This window comes from Notolepis coatsorum, assembly GCF_963971535.1.
Source record: "Notolepis coatsorum genome assembly, chromosome: 2".
Taxonomy (NCBI): Eukaryota; Metazoa; Chordata; class Actinopteri; order Aulopiformes; family Paralepididae; genus Notolepis; species Notolepis coatsorum.
Genome location: NC_140166.1, coordinates 100,781,511 through 100,797,623, shown reverse-complemented (window position 1 = coordinate 100,797,623; position 16,113 = coordinate 100,781,511). Strand labels below are relative to the sequence as shown.

At 43.7% G+C, this 16,113-nt stretch overlaps 1 protein-coding gene across 1 annotated transcript in view; it reads left to right on the top strand.

The window, feature by feature from the left end:
- LOC311223473 (RNA-binding Raly-like protein) overlaps positions 1 to 16,113 on the top strand; it is a gene marked incomplete at both ends in the record, with an annotated part of 261,903 nt that overhangs the window by 215,402 nt on the left and 30,388 nt on the right. The gene's annotated exons all lie outside the window — the stretch shown is intronic.

The window sequence follows — 16,113 nt, the reverse complement described above, 5'->3', positions numbered from 1 at the left end:
CATTCCATTAAACAAACGAAGGCCGTCATTGATATGGTTCCTCTCCTGAGTGAAACAAGAACATAAATCATTAGATTTCATTATTTACACAGTCCGCTTTTTTCACTGGCACTCTTTTATAACTTTTGAAATAAACAAGAAAAACAAAAAATGTGACCACTTGGTCACTACTCACACTGATGTGGTTTCTCTCCCAAACATAACCTTTGTGAACCTATTTAGTTTGTCCTTAGTTGCTGGTTTGGTAAATACATCAGCCACCATTTGATCTGTGGGACAGTATCGCAAACAGATCTGTCCATTTAGTACTGTAGATCTGATAAAATGGTACTTTATGTCTATGTGTTTGCATCTTTGTCTGCGGACTGGGTTCTTAGCTAATGCTATGGTTCCCTGATTGTCCTCATGGACAATGGGTGGTGCATACTTACATGCATCCATATGTGTCAGCAGTTGTACCAGGTGTAAACACTCTTGGGTGGTTGCAGCTAGTGCCATGTACTCTGCTTCACATGTGGACAATGCCACCGTCTGTTGCTTTTTGGTCTTCCATGAGACCAATGGACCAGTCTCATGTAGACTAACACAGTACCCTGTTGTGCTGCGTCGGTCTGTGACATCTGCTGCCCAGTCCGCATCACTGTAAGCCTGTAACCTCAAATCAGAATTACACTTCTTGTAACACAACATTTTATCACTGGTGCCCTTTAAGAACCTCAATACATGTTTGACAGTAGCCCAATGTTCCTCAGTTGGTTTGTTAAAATACTGAGACAGTTTACTCACTATGAAACACAGATCTGGCCTAGTACACATAGTAAGATAGATTAGGCTACCGACCACCTCGCTGTACCGGGTGACATTGTTCATTATTCCTGCCCCTTCAGTGTAATCGAGTGCCCGCTCACATGGTGTTGATCTGGGTTTACAGTCCTGCATGTCAAACCTCTCTAGCATGTTCTTTACACATTGTTTCTGTGACATTGTCACACATCCATCGCACTGTTCAAAGTCGATTCCTAGGAAGTGTGTCAATCTGCCCATATCCTTCATCTGAAATTTCTTTGTGAGCATCTCTTTTACAGCCTTCATTGCATTCTCATTACTGGCTGCAAGAACCAAATCATCAACCAATAGAATCATGATTACCTTCTCATGCTCAGTTTCTCTTGTATATACACAGTGATCAGCAGGGTTTTGCACAAATTCATTCACAATTAGATAGTCATGTAACATGTTGTTCCAATTCCGGCCAGACTGTTTTAGACCATACAGTGACTTCTCTAGTTTACACACCAATGTCTCTGTGCCAGATGTCCAGTAGGAGTTAGATCATTTTGTGTACTGTACTGTGTAGGGACTGTCCTGCTCCACTAGGGGCAGGCTTTTCTCATTCACTAGGCTGGGGGCGGGGCTGGCTTTTCTAATTCACAGGAGCGATCTTTTCTACTCTACGTTGGCTTTGAGAGTTGTGAATGAATGAATGAATGAAAACTTTATTTAACAGATTGCAGAATGGGTACAATACAGTACGGCTCAATACATACAATTGTTAAGGGGATGCAGACCTGAGAAAGAGTTTCGTCTTGTTTACATCAGGGTCCCCCATTTTCAATTCATATAGACATTTATGACATACACAACATACATGACATTTATGGCATAGGGTATTAGGGACATATAGGTATTTAGTACTGATACATTTGTAAATTGTGACATAACCGGTATTCAAATATACAGTACTGTTACCCCTAGATCCTGACAGAGTATATACATATGATGGGGAGGGGACTGTACATTAGGAGGGGGTGGGTGGGTGGGAGAGAAATATACATACGGCGGGGAGGGAATATATACATGTTTGATTGATTGAATTGATTGAAAACTTTATTAACAGATTGCAGAATGGGTACAGTACAGTACATGGATGTAGCAGTAGGCCTACTGTCTATCTGTATGTCATGTATGGGGACCCTGATGTAAACAAGACGAAAGTCTTTCTCTGGTCTGCATCCCCTTAACAATTGTGTGTATTGAGCTGTACTGTATTGTACCCATTCTGCAATCTGTTAATAAAGTTTTCAATCAATCAATCAAAACAGCTCAATACATACAATTGTTAAGGGGATGCAGACCAGAGAAAGACGTTTGTCTTGTTTACATCAGGGTCCCCCATTTTCAATTCATCATACTGTGCAGGACAGTGATGCAACAGTAGCAGGACAGTGGATCACAGTGATGTACTGTAGCAGGACAGTGATGTAGCAGGAGTCAGGACATTGGATCACAGTGATGTACTGTAGCAGGACAGTGATGTAGCAGGAGTCAGGACATTGGATCACAGTGATGTACTGTAGCAGGACAGTGATGTAGCAGGAGTCAGGACATTGGATCACAGTGATGTGATCATTTTGTGTAGTGTACTGTGTAGGGACTGTCCTGCTCCACTAGGGGCAGGCTTTTCTCATTCCTAGGCTGGGGGCGGGGCTTGCTTTTCAATTCACAGGAGCGATCTTTTCTACCACATTGTACAACAGAACTGCCGAGTCCCGAGGCTGGTAAGTGCTAGTTAAAATGTACAGTAGTGCACAAACTCTACGTTGGCTTTGAGAGTTGTATTATACTGATATAAAAGTTATGCTGTAGGTTGTATGTGGGAGGGGGGCGGGGGGCTGCGTCGCCCACAGTATTTGGTTAACGTTACTGTGGGAAGTTATGCTGTAGGTTGTGTGCGGGGGGGAGGGGGGGGGTACGTCGTCCACGGTCTATTTAACGTTATGTACAGTAGTTGTGTTTGATTGATTGAAAACTTTATTAACAGATTGCAGAATGGGTACAGTACAGTACATAGATGTAGCAGTACTGTCTATCTGTATGTCATGTATGTCTGTCCTGATGAATTGAAAATGGGGGACCCTGATGTAAACAAGACGAAAGTCTTTCTCTGGTCTGCATCCCCTTAACAATTGTGTGTATTGAGCTGTACTATATTGTACCCATTCTGCAATCTGTTAATAAAGTTTTCAATCAATCAATCAAAACAGCTCAATACATACAATTGTTAAGGGGATGCAGACCAGAGAAAGACGTTTGTCTTGTTTACATCAGGGTCCCCCATTTTCAATTCATCATAAACAGGGGTGTAAAAAGTACCCAGAAATTATACTTTACTACTACTATTATACTAAGTACACTGTACAACTGTACAAGCAAAACTGTACATTGGAATATTGACGAAACCATACTTGGTCATTTACTGTACATTGGAGGGGGTTGGGTTAGGACATTTACAGGGTCCAGTTTCGAATTGCAGTCTCCCGTAGTTGCTCTTTGAGAGTGGTTTTGAAAGTGGGTAGTGATTCACATTCCTTTACAGCAGGGATCAGCAACCTTTTTGATACAAAGTGCCATTTTAAAATGTTCTTGTTAACCAGTGTGCCATATCAATGTTAAGGTTAATTATGACACCACATCACAATGTAAATCTCCAACAGATCTGTAATTCTATTCCATCCATATAGGCAACGTGCATAGCAATAGTTTTAATAACCATTTTCCTCTCATAAATATATAAGAGAATGCTGCCGTCTTTATGAGATGCTTGCTTGCCATACCTGGACACATTCAGCCTTGTCTGCCTCATCCTTTAAAGTTCTCATGTTTGGTCTCAAAATGGCGTTTAACACTCAATGTTCGGCAAACAACAACAGACTGACCCTTCTCATTGGCTCTGACCATGAAATATCCCTGGTATATCAGTCAACCTACAGTACCATAAATAACAGGCTGTGCAACTGCCAATGGCTGTGAAAGAGGTAACTGCATGGGGAGGTAACTCAACATTTCCAAAAAGGTTCCTCTTACACATTTGCTAGTGTGCCATGTTGGTTTAGATAATGTGTACCAATGGTGGCACTCGTGCCTAAGGTTGCTGACCCCTGCTTTACAGCTTTGGGTAGGGCGTTCCACATCGATGTGGCATAATTGCGAACCGTGTTTAGTCCCTTGTTTGAGCCGAATCTGGGTTTAACATGATTTGTGGAGCTCCCTCTGGTGTTGTGATCGTGGTATTCACTGACCTTTGGGAAGTATTTTGACATGTACATGGGTACCTTAGTCGTATAGTGTATCTTGTTGACCAGGCCCATTGCAAGTTGCTGTACTCTGTCGTCTACTCTAAGCCATCCTAGGTTGTCAAAGTGGGCAGGGGTGAGGTGGGTTCTAGGAGTAAGGTCAAGCAGTAGTCTGACCAGTTTGTTTTGAGATCTGCCAGGTTATGACATTTATGCTTCTACCTAAAACTAGGTTATGTGAGTAGCTGGGATTGGTTCAGGTTCTGATATTGCTGTACAGGCCAAGATTTCACTGATCGCTTTAGTACTTAGACACAAGACACAGGCGGCACGGTGGTGTAGTGGTTAACACTGTCGCCTCACAGCAAGAAGGTCCAGGGTTCGATTCCCGCTTGGGGACCAGGTTTCCATGATGCCAGGTACCCAGGTGGGGTATCTCCCAGGCCTTTCTGTGTGGAGTTTGCATGTTCTCCCCGTGCTCGCAAGGGTTTCCCCCCCGATAAGATAAACCCAATGGAAAAACATGCACAACAACAGATCGCTAACGCTGTGGCGTCCTTGACGAAGACGGACAGGAGCACTTGGATTGGTCCCCTGGCGCGGCTCACGTTGACGCCTGTCTGCTCCCGGCTGCCCTTGGGGGGGAAGGACGACGGGATGGGTTAATCGCAGAGACGAATCGCATCGGCGATTCTAAAGAGACAATGCATGTGTGTGTGTTCCAGTGTGTGTGCTAAAAAAAAACTAACCGCTGTGTGTACCACTAAAACATTGAGTGTCGTTGCATGCCGAATAAAGACCTCTGCAACAGGTCCTGCATTATTATTATTATTATATAGCACTATGTTGTATCCTCTCACCAGGCTCCAATGCAATGGGGCACATTTTCACATGATGTTGCTGTCAATGACGCATTATACAAAATGGTCATCAGTAGTGGCCACAGAAATAAACCCATATTCCATAATGGGACTTGAGTATACTGAATATTTGACCATACCAAATACCAAATATATTGCCAAAAGGAAAGGCCAATTTAAATTAGTATTAGCAACAGTAACAGTGTATTGCACTACTATTACTACTACTGTTAACTGTTAACTGTTACCCGTTATTGCACAAATGTATTGTTACCTGCTACCTGTTATTGCACAATTTTATTGCACACATTTTTTTGTATTGGATTCTATTATATGTTGTACCAATTGCACATCGTTGCGGGCAAGACCACCCGCATTTCATTGTATATCCGTATGCCGTGACAAATAAAACTCTTGACTTGACTTGACTTGATCTCATATAAAAGGCCTTCTAGTAGGCCAGTTGACTAACTCACATAATTAGCATCATATAGCCACAATACTAACTAACAATGCTTTACTTTTTCTCTTTCCTTGGCATGTCTCCCAGGGGGCCCGGAATCACTACTTACTGGTCTGTTTAGTCCTATCTCATTCCTCATCTCTCCTGCTCCATCCCTCATCTGCTGACTGTGGTCATCCTGTCCTGGGTGTGTTTGGTCTCCTGCTCCACTCTTCTTCAGGCTCTGTGATCCTGCACCTTTTTAGGGTGGAGGATATCGGCAGCCATTGGACGTGGTTGGCTGCCTGAATTTAGCTTAAGTCTATTGCTCTTTTTGCCCAACAAAGTAACTGCAATTTTTTTGAGGACCAGCACCATGAAAGGACAAGACAATCTGAATGTGTGCACATAACCTCACCATGCTCACTGAGAACACCTGCACAATGAGGATTACAGTTGATCACAAATGATGTGCTTGTTTATGTGTTGTGCTTGTAGTAGTAGTGTTAGCTTGTGTGCTATTTGATTGTTATTATTTACACTGTTTCTAAACAACTCCTAACTGATCAGAAAAAGTTACTGGAATATGTTGTTTCTTTACACATATGTTGGACTATGTAATTGGTTTGTCTTTTTTATTGGTTTGTCATGACAAACCAATTACATAATCCAACATATGTGTAAAGAAACAACATATTCCAGTTAACGGTATATTTTTTTAATGATTCGTTACGGCGAAATCAATACTTCCATTTGTATAAATTGCATTAAGCGGACCTTAGTATTGCTGCCTGGCTGAGGGGCTTGTTGCGGCTCATGTGCATGCGCACGCTCGGCCAATCAGAGCAACGCGGAAGGGCTTGTTGCTTACCGAAAGTATTCACGCGGTTGGGGCTCCTTTTGCACAAATTACTGCATCAATACAGCTAAATATATACTTTTCCACGATATTCTAATTTATTGAGCTGCACCTGTACATCACTGTGCTCAGGAGGCAAAACGATGTCTAACATGCCTGCCATGTATCACAAACAGTACTGTATTTGCAAATCTGGTATGTCATAAATGTATAGATGTAGCAGTACTGTCTATCTGTATGTCATGTATCAAGTTTCAAGTTCAAGTTTCTTTAATAGTTGTCATACAGAAGTACAGAATACTTTTATACAAAATGCTTCTTTCTGTTACGCTCCAGAGACTGCTAGACAAAAGATAAGTGAAATAAAATAGTATAGCATGTAAAAAAAATAGAAGTAAAAATAGAAGTCACGTACGTAGACACAGTGTAAGGGCCATATGAGTGTTTTGATTATGTCGGTAGCTTCTCCGATATATATATATATATATTGTAATTGTGTTTAGTTTAAGGCACAATTAGGCGCCGGTGTGTAGAATATTAGAATTCATTTTGTCTAGAATAGTGTCTTATTTATGTTTGAACACTAGAGGGCTCACCGCCTCCATTATAGCCAGCTGGAAGTCATGAGATTACTTGAATGTAATTCAAGCATATATACCTTTAGGAGTTGAACATGAAGTAGTATTTTAACTTTGGGTGGAATAAAGTTTTAGAAACATTTGGGATGAATACACCTTTAAAGCTATTTGTGGGAATACACATACAAAAATAAAAACGAAAGAATGGAAAAACATGCAGAACTGATCGCTAATGCTGTCACGTCCCTGATGAAGATGAACAGGAGCACTTGGATTGGCAAGGTATTGTATTGGAGCGGACCCACGACAGGATGAAGGATGACAGGATGGGTCAAGCGCAGATGACATTTCAATGGCAACCCCCCCAAAGGAATGCGTGTGTGCTGCCCATCTCACATGTGTTACAAATAAAGACTTCATAGTCCCATTTCATTCATTTATTCATTCAAACTATTTGGGGTTATAAGCTTTAAAAGGATTTGGGGAAGACACCATAACACAATTGGGTATTAGAACCTTTAAAACCATTTGGGTGGAATACACCTTTAACTGTCCTGCTACTGTTGCATCACTGTGATGTACTGTCCTGCTAACCATTTGGGTGGAATACACCTTTAACTGTCCTGCGACTGTACACCTACTGTACTGATACTGTACACACTGTACTGATACTGTACACATACTGTACTGCTACTGTACACACCTCCTGCACATTGTGATGGGGCTGTCCTGCTAACCATTTGGGTGGAATACACCTTTAACTGTCCTGCGACTGTACACCTACTGTACTGCTACTGTACACCTACTGCACTGCTACTGTACTGCTACTGTACACCTACTGATACTGTACTGATACTGTACACATACTGTACTGCTACTGTACACCTACTGTACTGCTACTGTACACACCTCCTGCACATTGTGATGGGGCTGTCCTGCTAACCATTTGGGTGGAATACACCTTTAACCCTCCTGCGACTGTACTGCTACTGTACACCTACTGCACTGCTACTGTACTGATACTGTACACATACTGTACACCTACTGTACTGCTACTGTACTGCTACTGTACACACCTCCTGCACATTGTGATGGGGCTGTCCTGCTAACCATTTGGGTGGACTACACCTTTAACTGTCCTGCGACTGTACACCTACTGTACTGCTACTGTACACCTACTGTACTGCTACTGTACACATACTGTACTGCTACTGTACACCTACTGTACTGCTACTGTACACCTACTGTACTGCTACTGTACTGCTACTGTACACACCTCCTGCACATTGTGATGGGGCTGTCCTGCTAACCATGAATGAATGAATGAATGAATGAAAACTTTATTTAACAGATTGCAGAATGGGTACAATACAGTACGGCTCAATACATACAATTGTTAAGGGGATGCAGACCTGAGAAAGACGTTTGTCTTGTTTCCATCAGGGTCCCCCATTTTCAATTCATATAGAATTTGGGTGGAATACACCTTTTTAACTGTCCTGCTACTGTTGCATCACTGTGATCCACTGTACTGCTACTGTATTAAAACCTTTAAAACAATTTGGGTGGAATACACCTTTAAAATCATTCGATTTGGGTTATAACCTTTAACACTATTTGGGTGGAATACACCTTTAACTGTCCTGCAGCCATTTTACCACTGTCCACTGTACTGTACAGTCCTGCTACATCACGGTCCTGCTAACCATTTGGGTGGAATACACCTTTAACTGTCCTGCTACTGTTGCATCACTGTGATCCACTGTACTGCTATTGTATTATAACCTTTAAAACAATTTGGGTGGAATACACCTTTAAATCATTCGATTTGGGTTATAACCTTTAACACTATTTGGGTGGAATACACCTTTAACTGTCCTGCAGCCATTTTACCACTGTCCACTGTACTGTACTGTACAGTCCTGCTACATCACTGTCCTGCTAACCATTTGGGTGGAATACACCTTTAACTGTCCTGCTACTGTTGCATCACTGTGATCCACTGTACTGCTATTGTATTATAACCTTTAAAACAATTTGGGTGGAATACACCTTTAAATCATTCGATTTGGGTTATAACCTTTAACACTATTTGGGTGGAATACACCTTTAACTGTCCTGCAGCCATTTTACCACTGTCCACTGTACTGTACAGTCCTGCTACATCACTGTCCTGCTAACCATTTGGGTGGAATACACCTTTAACTGTCCTGCTACTGTTGCATCACTGTGATCCACTGTACTGCTACTGTATTATAACCTTTAAAACAATTTGGGTGGAATACACCTTTAAATCATTCGATTTGGGTTATAACCTTTAACACTATTTGGGTGGAATACACCTTTAACTGTCCTGCAGCCATTTTACCACTGTCCACTGTACTGTACTGTACAGTCCTGCTACATCACTGTCCTGCTAACCATTTGGGTGGAATACACCTTTAACTGTCCTGCTACATCACTGTGATGTACTGTCCTGCTACATCACTGTAATGTACTGTCCTGCTACATCACTGTCCTGCTACATCACTGTGATGTACTGTCCTGCTACATCACTGTCCTGCTACATCACTGTGATGTACTGTCCTGCTACATCACTGTCCTGCTACATCACTGTCCTGCTACATCACTGTGATGTACTGTCCTGCTACATCACTGTCCTGCTACATCACTGTGATGTACTGTCCTGCTACATCACTGTCCTGCTACATCACTGTCCTGCTACATCACTGTGATGCTACATCACTGTCCTGCTACATCACTGTCCTGCTACATCACTGTGATGTACTGTCCTGCTACATCACTGTGATGTACTGTCCTGCTACATCACTGTGATGTACTGTCCTGCTACATCACTGTGATGTACTGTCCTGCTACATCACTGTCCTGCTACATCACTGTGATGTACTGTCCTGCTACATCACTGTCCTGCTACATCACTGTGATGTACTGTCCTGCTACATCACTGTGATGCTACATCACTGTCCTGCTACATCACTGTCCTGCTACATCACTGTGATGTACTGTCCTGCTACATCACTATCCTGCTACATCACTGTGATGTACTGTCCTGCTACATCACTGTGATGCTACATCACTGTCCTGCTACATCACTGTCCTGCTACATCACTGTGATGTACTGTCCTGCTACATCACTGTGATGCTACATCACTGTCCTGCTACATCACTGTCCTGCTACATCACTGTGATGTACTGTCCTGCTACATCACTGTGATGTACTGTCCTGCTACATCACTGTGATGTACTGTCCTGCTACATCACTGTCCTGCTACATCACTGTGATGTACTGTCCTGCTACATCACTGTCCTGCTACATCACTGTGATGTACTGTCCTGCTACATCACTGTCCTGCTACATCACTGTGATGTACTGTCCTGCTACATCACTGTCCTGCTACATCACTGTGATGCTACATCACTGTCCTGCTACATCACTGTCCTGCTACATCACTGTGATCCACTGTCCTGCTACTGTTGCATCACTGTCCTGCACAGTACAGGACACAAAATGATTTAACTGCCTCTCCAGATGTCTGTTCATAACCCTCTGGCTGTTCCATGTATATCTCATAATCTATCGGTGCATGTAGGTAGGCAGTTTTAACGTCCATCTGATTTTAAATCAAATTTTCTTGTGCAGCTTTCTGCATCAATACTCTGACACTTGTCAGGTCGGCTGTGGAAGAAAAAGTCTCTCCATAGTCAACACCCCTTTTCTGACTGTAGCCTTTAGCAACATATCGTGCCTTGTATTTATCTGTACCATCTGCATTTTTCTTGATAGCATACACCCATCGACCCCCCACTGCAACTTTGCCCTGTGGCAAGTTGGTCAAAGTAAATGTACCGTTCTCTCTCAGTGATTGCATTTCATCCTCCATGGCACTGACCCATTCCTTTGATTCGGGTGACTTCACTGCATCACTGTAAGTTAAAGGTATGTTACACAACATTTTGTAACAATAATCAACATTAACCTGTGTCTGGGGTTGACTTACTTCATATACACTATCACCAAAATAATCTGGCTTCTTCCGGTCCCTAGAAGGATAGCGTGGAGACTCCTGTTTGACCTCCTGTTCCTCTCTAGCCTGATCCTGGCTGTTCTCTGGCCTGGTCACAGGAATCTGCTGTTTAGCAGTCTCTGGACTAGCATCCATTTGTTTGCTTGTGCTAGCCCTAAGTGGCCCACCAAAATCCTCATCATCTATGGATCTCTCAGTCTGTGTCTGCTGCTCACCTACTGTTTTTGGCATAAATTTGACCAGCCTGTGCTTCCTCACCTTTCCACTGTCGGGGTAGAAAACCAGGTAAGCTGGGCTCTTCTTGTCATGCCCGACAAAGAAGCCCTTCTCACTCCTAGGGTCTAACTTTTTCTTGTGCTGTCTGTAGGCATAACACAGAGTTCCAAACTTCTGCATCCTAGACATATTAGGACGTTTCCCTGTCAGCAGCATGTGAGGTGTCTGTTTAGTGCGATTGTTAAAACATCTATTCCTTACTTGAGCTGCAGTCTGTACTGCATAAGGCCATAATGCTTTTGGGAGCTTGCTCTCTAATAGCATGCATCTAGCCATGTCGAAAAGAGTCCTAAACTGGCGTTCTGCAGTACCATTCTGATGTGGCGAATATGGTGATGACGTCTCATGCTTTATACCATTTTTCCTCAGTAGCCCTTGGTACTCTTTACCAGTGTATTCTGTGCCATTATCAGACCGGATGCGTCTGATCCTCCCATATGAGGCGGTGTCAGCTATGAACTGCTCTGTTGCTTGCACAGTATCACTCTTATGCTTCAGATGATAGATAAACACAGTACTTGAGTAGTCGTCAGTAAACGAAAGTGTAAATCTATGCCCATCTATGGACACTGGGTCAATAGGACCTGCTAGGTCTGTGTGTACCAACTCTAGAACCTTTTTGGCTCTCACATCAGGCTTCCTGTTGAAGCTTTGTACAAACTTTCCCTGAGTGCACACTTCACAGTTCAATTTAGACTTGTCAATTTTCCCTTTAATAGTCATACCATCAACAATAGGCTGGAGTTTCTCAACATCAGCATAATTGCAGTGTCCTAGAATTTCATGCCATGTCTGTATATCAAAACAGCCCTTGCTCTGATCACATTGGTCATCCACCATGGGCAAATAATACAGCCTATTATGCTCATGGATGTGAAATTCAGTACCGTCTCTGTGCTGTAGGACGTCTTCTCCTTGTCTGAAGATCACAGTGGCTCCAGTACCAGTGGTGGCTGCTCTCACAGAGAAGATGTCCTGCGGGAATGAGGGGATGTACAGCGCCCCTCTCAGTGTTGTAGTCAGTCGCCTGCCTCTGCTGTCAATCAAGCACACCTCCGCGTCCCCTCTGCGCTCTGCGACCCCGTTGCTCCTCGTGCCGTCAGCCAACTCCACGCAGTGAGACTCGGCCTGGAATCCGTCATCGAATACCTTGAACTTGGCCAGGTCGGTGATTATATGCGCAGTCGCACCGGTGTCCACCATCAGGCCCTTCTTCTTAACACCACGTCCTGGATCGCCTTCCCTCGTCAGAAACGCATATGTGTTGTTGTCATGACAACTCACTTGCACAGACACGCCTCGCGCATCGTTCTGCTCCGGTCTCCGTCTGCAGGTCGCCCCTTGATGTGTGGAGCTTTTACAGTGGTGACACCACAGCTTGCGTCGACAGGTCCTTCTCATATGCCCACTTTGGCCACATCTGTAGCATATCATGTCTGTACGCTGTGCGCTCTGAATGCGCGCGCTCTGGGCATTCTGTGCACCCCGGTCAGACAGGGCTTGGGCTCGCATAACATTGTCATCCGATGTGGTAACGCGCATTTTCTCAGTGTCCTCAAAACTCCTGAGCTTAGTCTTAAACTCAGAAAACACTATAGTCTCATCACTCTGTGTGACATGTATCGCAAAGGGTTTAAATGCCTCGGGCAGTCCTTTTAATACCATAGCCACGAGTAGACTATCACTCAAAGTCTCATTTGCGTTTCTCAGTGCAGTTATTGCCCTTTCTGCCCGAATTACATAGTCAGTCACCGTTTCACTGCTAGACTTGTGCAGTGTAGTCAGCTCTATATAGAGACTGATAATCCTTGGCTTCCCTGAACCCGCATAATAATTGCGCAATATTCCGATGGCTTTCCGTCCATCATCAGACGCTTCTCACATTACCAGCGATAAACTCTTATCGTCCAGAAACTGGATGAGCTCTGCGTATATCAATGCGTTTTTCTCACCATCTTCTCTCAACTCGACAGCAGACGCCTCGTCAGGGAGATCCGTTTCGAGAGTGTCCTTTAGTCTCTGTAGCCGGAGATGGCCCATGAACTTAGTCTCCCACAGTTCATACTTTTGTTCATCTCCGTCAAACGCTAGACGAGACCAAAGCGAATTCCCTTCCGATTGTCTGGTCGTCATGATTCTAGCGCTCTGGGCCCATAACCTGTTGAATGTCGGATATTGCGTATTGGCTAGACATCATAACCTGGACTATACAGTATATAGAGAGAAGGAATAAAACGCTGTGAGACAGGATTTGTGTATCAAGGAAGCAACATTTTTATTTGTGGAGGTCACTCTTATATACACACACTCAGCTGATATTAATGAGTCCATCACTCAGCTGGTGTCAATCAGTCAATCACTTTGATTGGATGATGGGAGAGCACACTCATTATTGTCAACAATTTCACATCACCTAGCTTTCGATGTCAAAATCCGACTGGGCTTTGAGTAAAGCCCCAGAATGCCACGCAAAAGGGGGCGTGGCAGAATTTGGATAGGTTGGTTCTGAGTGGACGATAATGGCTTACATTCCGTTATATATATATGAAATTTGACCATCGACAAAGAATGACAGGATGTGATGTCATTACTGGGGGAGGGGGGGCTCAGCCTTTTTCACAGGGAGCTTAAGACCCCGCTAGCCCCTCCGCCCCGCCGCCACTGTACCAGCTAGTGCCATTAATGACATGATGCCAGTCTCAAAGTGCCAGTGTTACTAATGACTGCCAGGATACCAGCCAGTGCCACTAACGACATGATGCCAGTCTCAAAGTGCCAGTGATGACTGCCAGGAACCAGCTAGTGCCACTAACGACATGATGCCAGTCTCAAAGTGCCAGTGATGACTGCCAGGTACCAGCTAGTGCCACTAACGACATGATGCCAGTCTCAAAGTGCCAGTGATGACTGCCAGGTGCCAGCTAGTGCCACTAACGACATGATGCCAGTCTCAAAGTGCCAGTGATGACTGCCAGGTACCAGCTAGTGCCACTAACGACATGATGCCAGTCTCAAAGTGCCAGTGATGACTGCCAGGTGCCAGCTAGTGCCACTAACGACATGATGCCAGTCTCAAAGTGCCAGTGATGACTGCCAGGTACCAGCTAGTGCCACTAACAACATGATGCCAGTCTCAAAGTGCCAGTGATGACTGCCAGGTACCAGCTAGTGCCACTAATGACATAATGCCAGTCTCAAAGTGCCAGTGCCACTAACGACTGTTAGGTAACAGCTAGCTCCACTAACAACATGATGCCAGTCAATGGCGTATGCTAGTCGTGTGTGTCAATGTCACTAAAGGATCCAGGCCGCCTGAATACTTTCGACAACAAATGTTTGTTTCCGCGTCTCTGATTGGCCCACGCGTTTCTGGTCATGTGACATGTGCGCCAATCGTGGGACCGCAAGTTTCTACACTGGTTAAGCTTAGGCGCTCTTTCGAAGTTGGTTAAGGTTAGAGTTTGTCTTAGAGCAGGGCGATAGAACGCCAGGTAGTTTGCAGGCTGTTAGACCCGGAAATAGGCGCAGAACTTGCTGGCCCACGATTGACGCACATGTCACATGACCTGGCCAATCAGAGCGCAAAACTCGAACGCGGAAACAAACATTTGTTGTCGAAAGTATTCACGCATCCAGGCCTGACTGCTCTCCTGGAACAGATGTCACATCAGTCTCGCTCTTCCTTGATACAAACTCACACACACACACACACACGCACACACACACAAATAAACACACAAGAGTGTGACTGTGATACACTACTAGCCTGGCAGTAGGTAGCTTGTGATTGGTCCTGACAGAACCAATTAGATTCAGAGAAAGATATGGACATGGGGCTGTCCTCAGGGAGACGAGGTACAGTAGATGAGAAAAGATAAATGGAGACAGACAGACAGGCAGGCAGGCAGGCAGGCAAACAGGCAGGCAGGCAGGCAGGCAGGCAGGCAGGCAGGCAGGCAGGCAGGCAGACAGACAGACAGACAGACAGACAGACAGACAGACAGACAGACAGACAGACAGACAGACAGACAGACAGACAGACAGACACGCAGACAGACAGACAGACAGACAGACAGACAGACAGACAGACAGACAGACAGACAGACAGACAGACAGACAGACAGACATGCAGACAGACACGCAGACAGACAGACAGACAGACACGCAGGCAGACAGACAGACAGACAGACAGGCAGAGGCAGATGGACAGGCAGATAGAGGGATATTGTGAGAACAGAGACACAGTGAGAGAGAGAAAAAGGGAATAATTATATGTAATTATATGTAATTATATAATTATACATAAAGGTGTGTGTGTGTGTGTGTGTGTGTGTGTGTGTGTGTGTGTGTGTGTGTGTGTGTGTGTGTGTGTGTGTGTGTGTGTGTGTGTGTGTGTGTGTGTGTGTGTGAAATGTTTCCTCTCCATGTCACATGCACTTAGTGTTGTCATGCCTCTTTATTTACCATTGTGATAGCAGTCATCTGACAACACACACAAACCTTCACACATGCTCAGTTCCAATGTTACATTAACTGTTTTGATCATGCAGCAATGTGTTTTATTATGTAGTCATGTGTTTTGATCATGTAGTGATGTGTTTTATCATGCAACAATGTGTTTGATCATGTAGTAATGTTTTATCAGGTGGTAATGTGTTTTTTTCATTCATGTAGTAATGTGTTTTATCATGGAGTAATGTGTTGTATTATGTATAATGTGTTTTATCATGTAGTAATGTGTTTTATCGTGTAGTAATGTGTTTTATCATGGAGTCATGTGTTTTATTATGTAGAATGTGTTTTATTATGTAGAATGTGTTTTATCATGGAGTAATGTGTTTTATCATGGAGTAATGTGTTGTATTATGTATAATGTGTTTTATCATGTAGTAATGTTGTTACAAAGGGTCAGATTAAACCGAATATATGTATTTATTGATTGATATATATTGCATAATATTTATATATCGTTTGATATC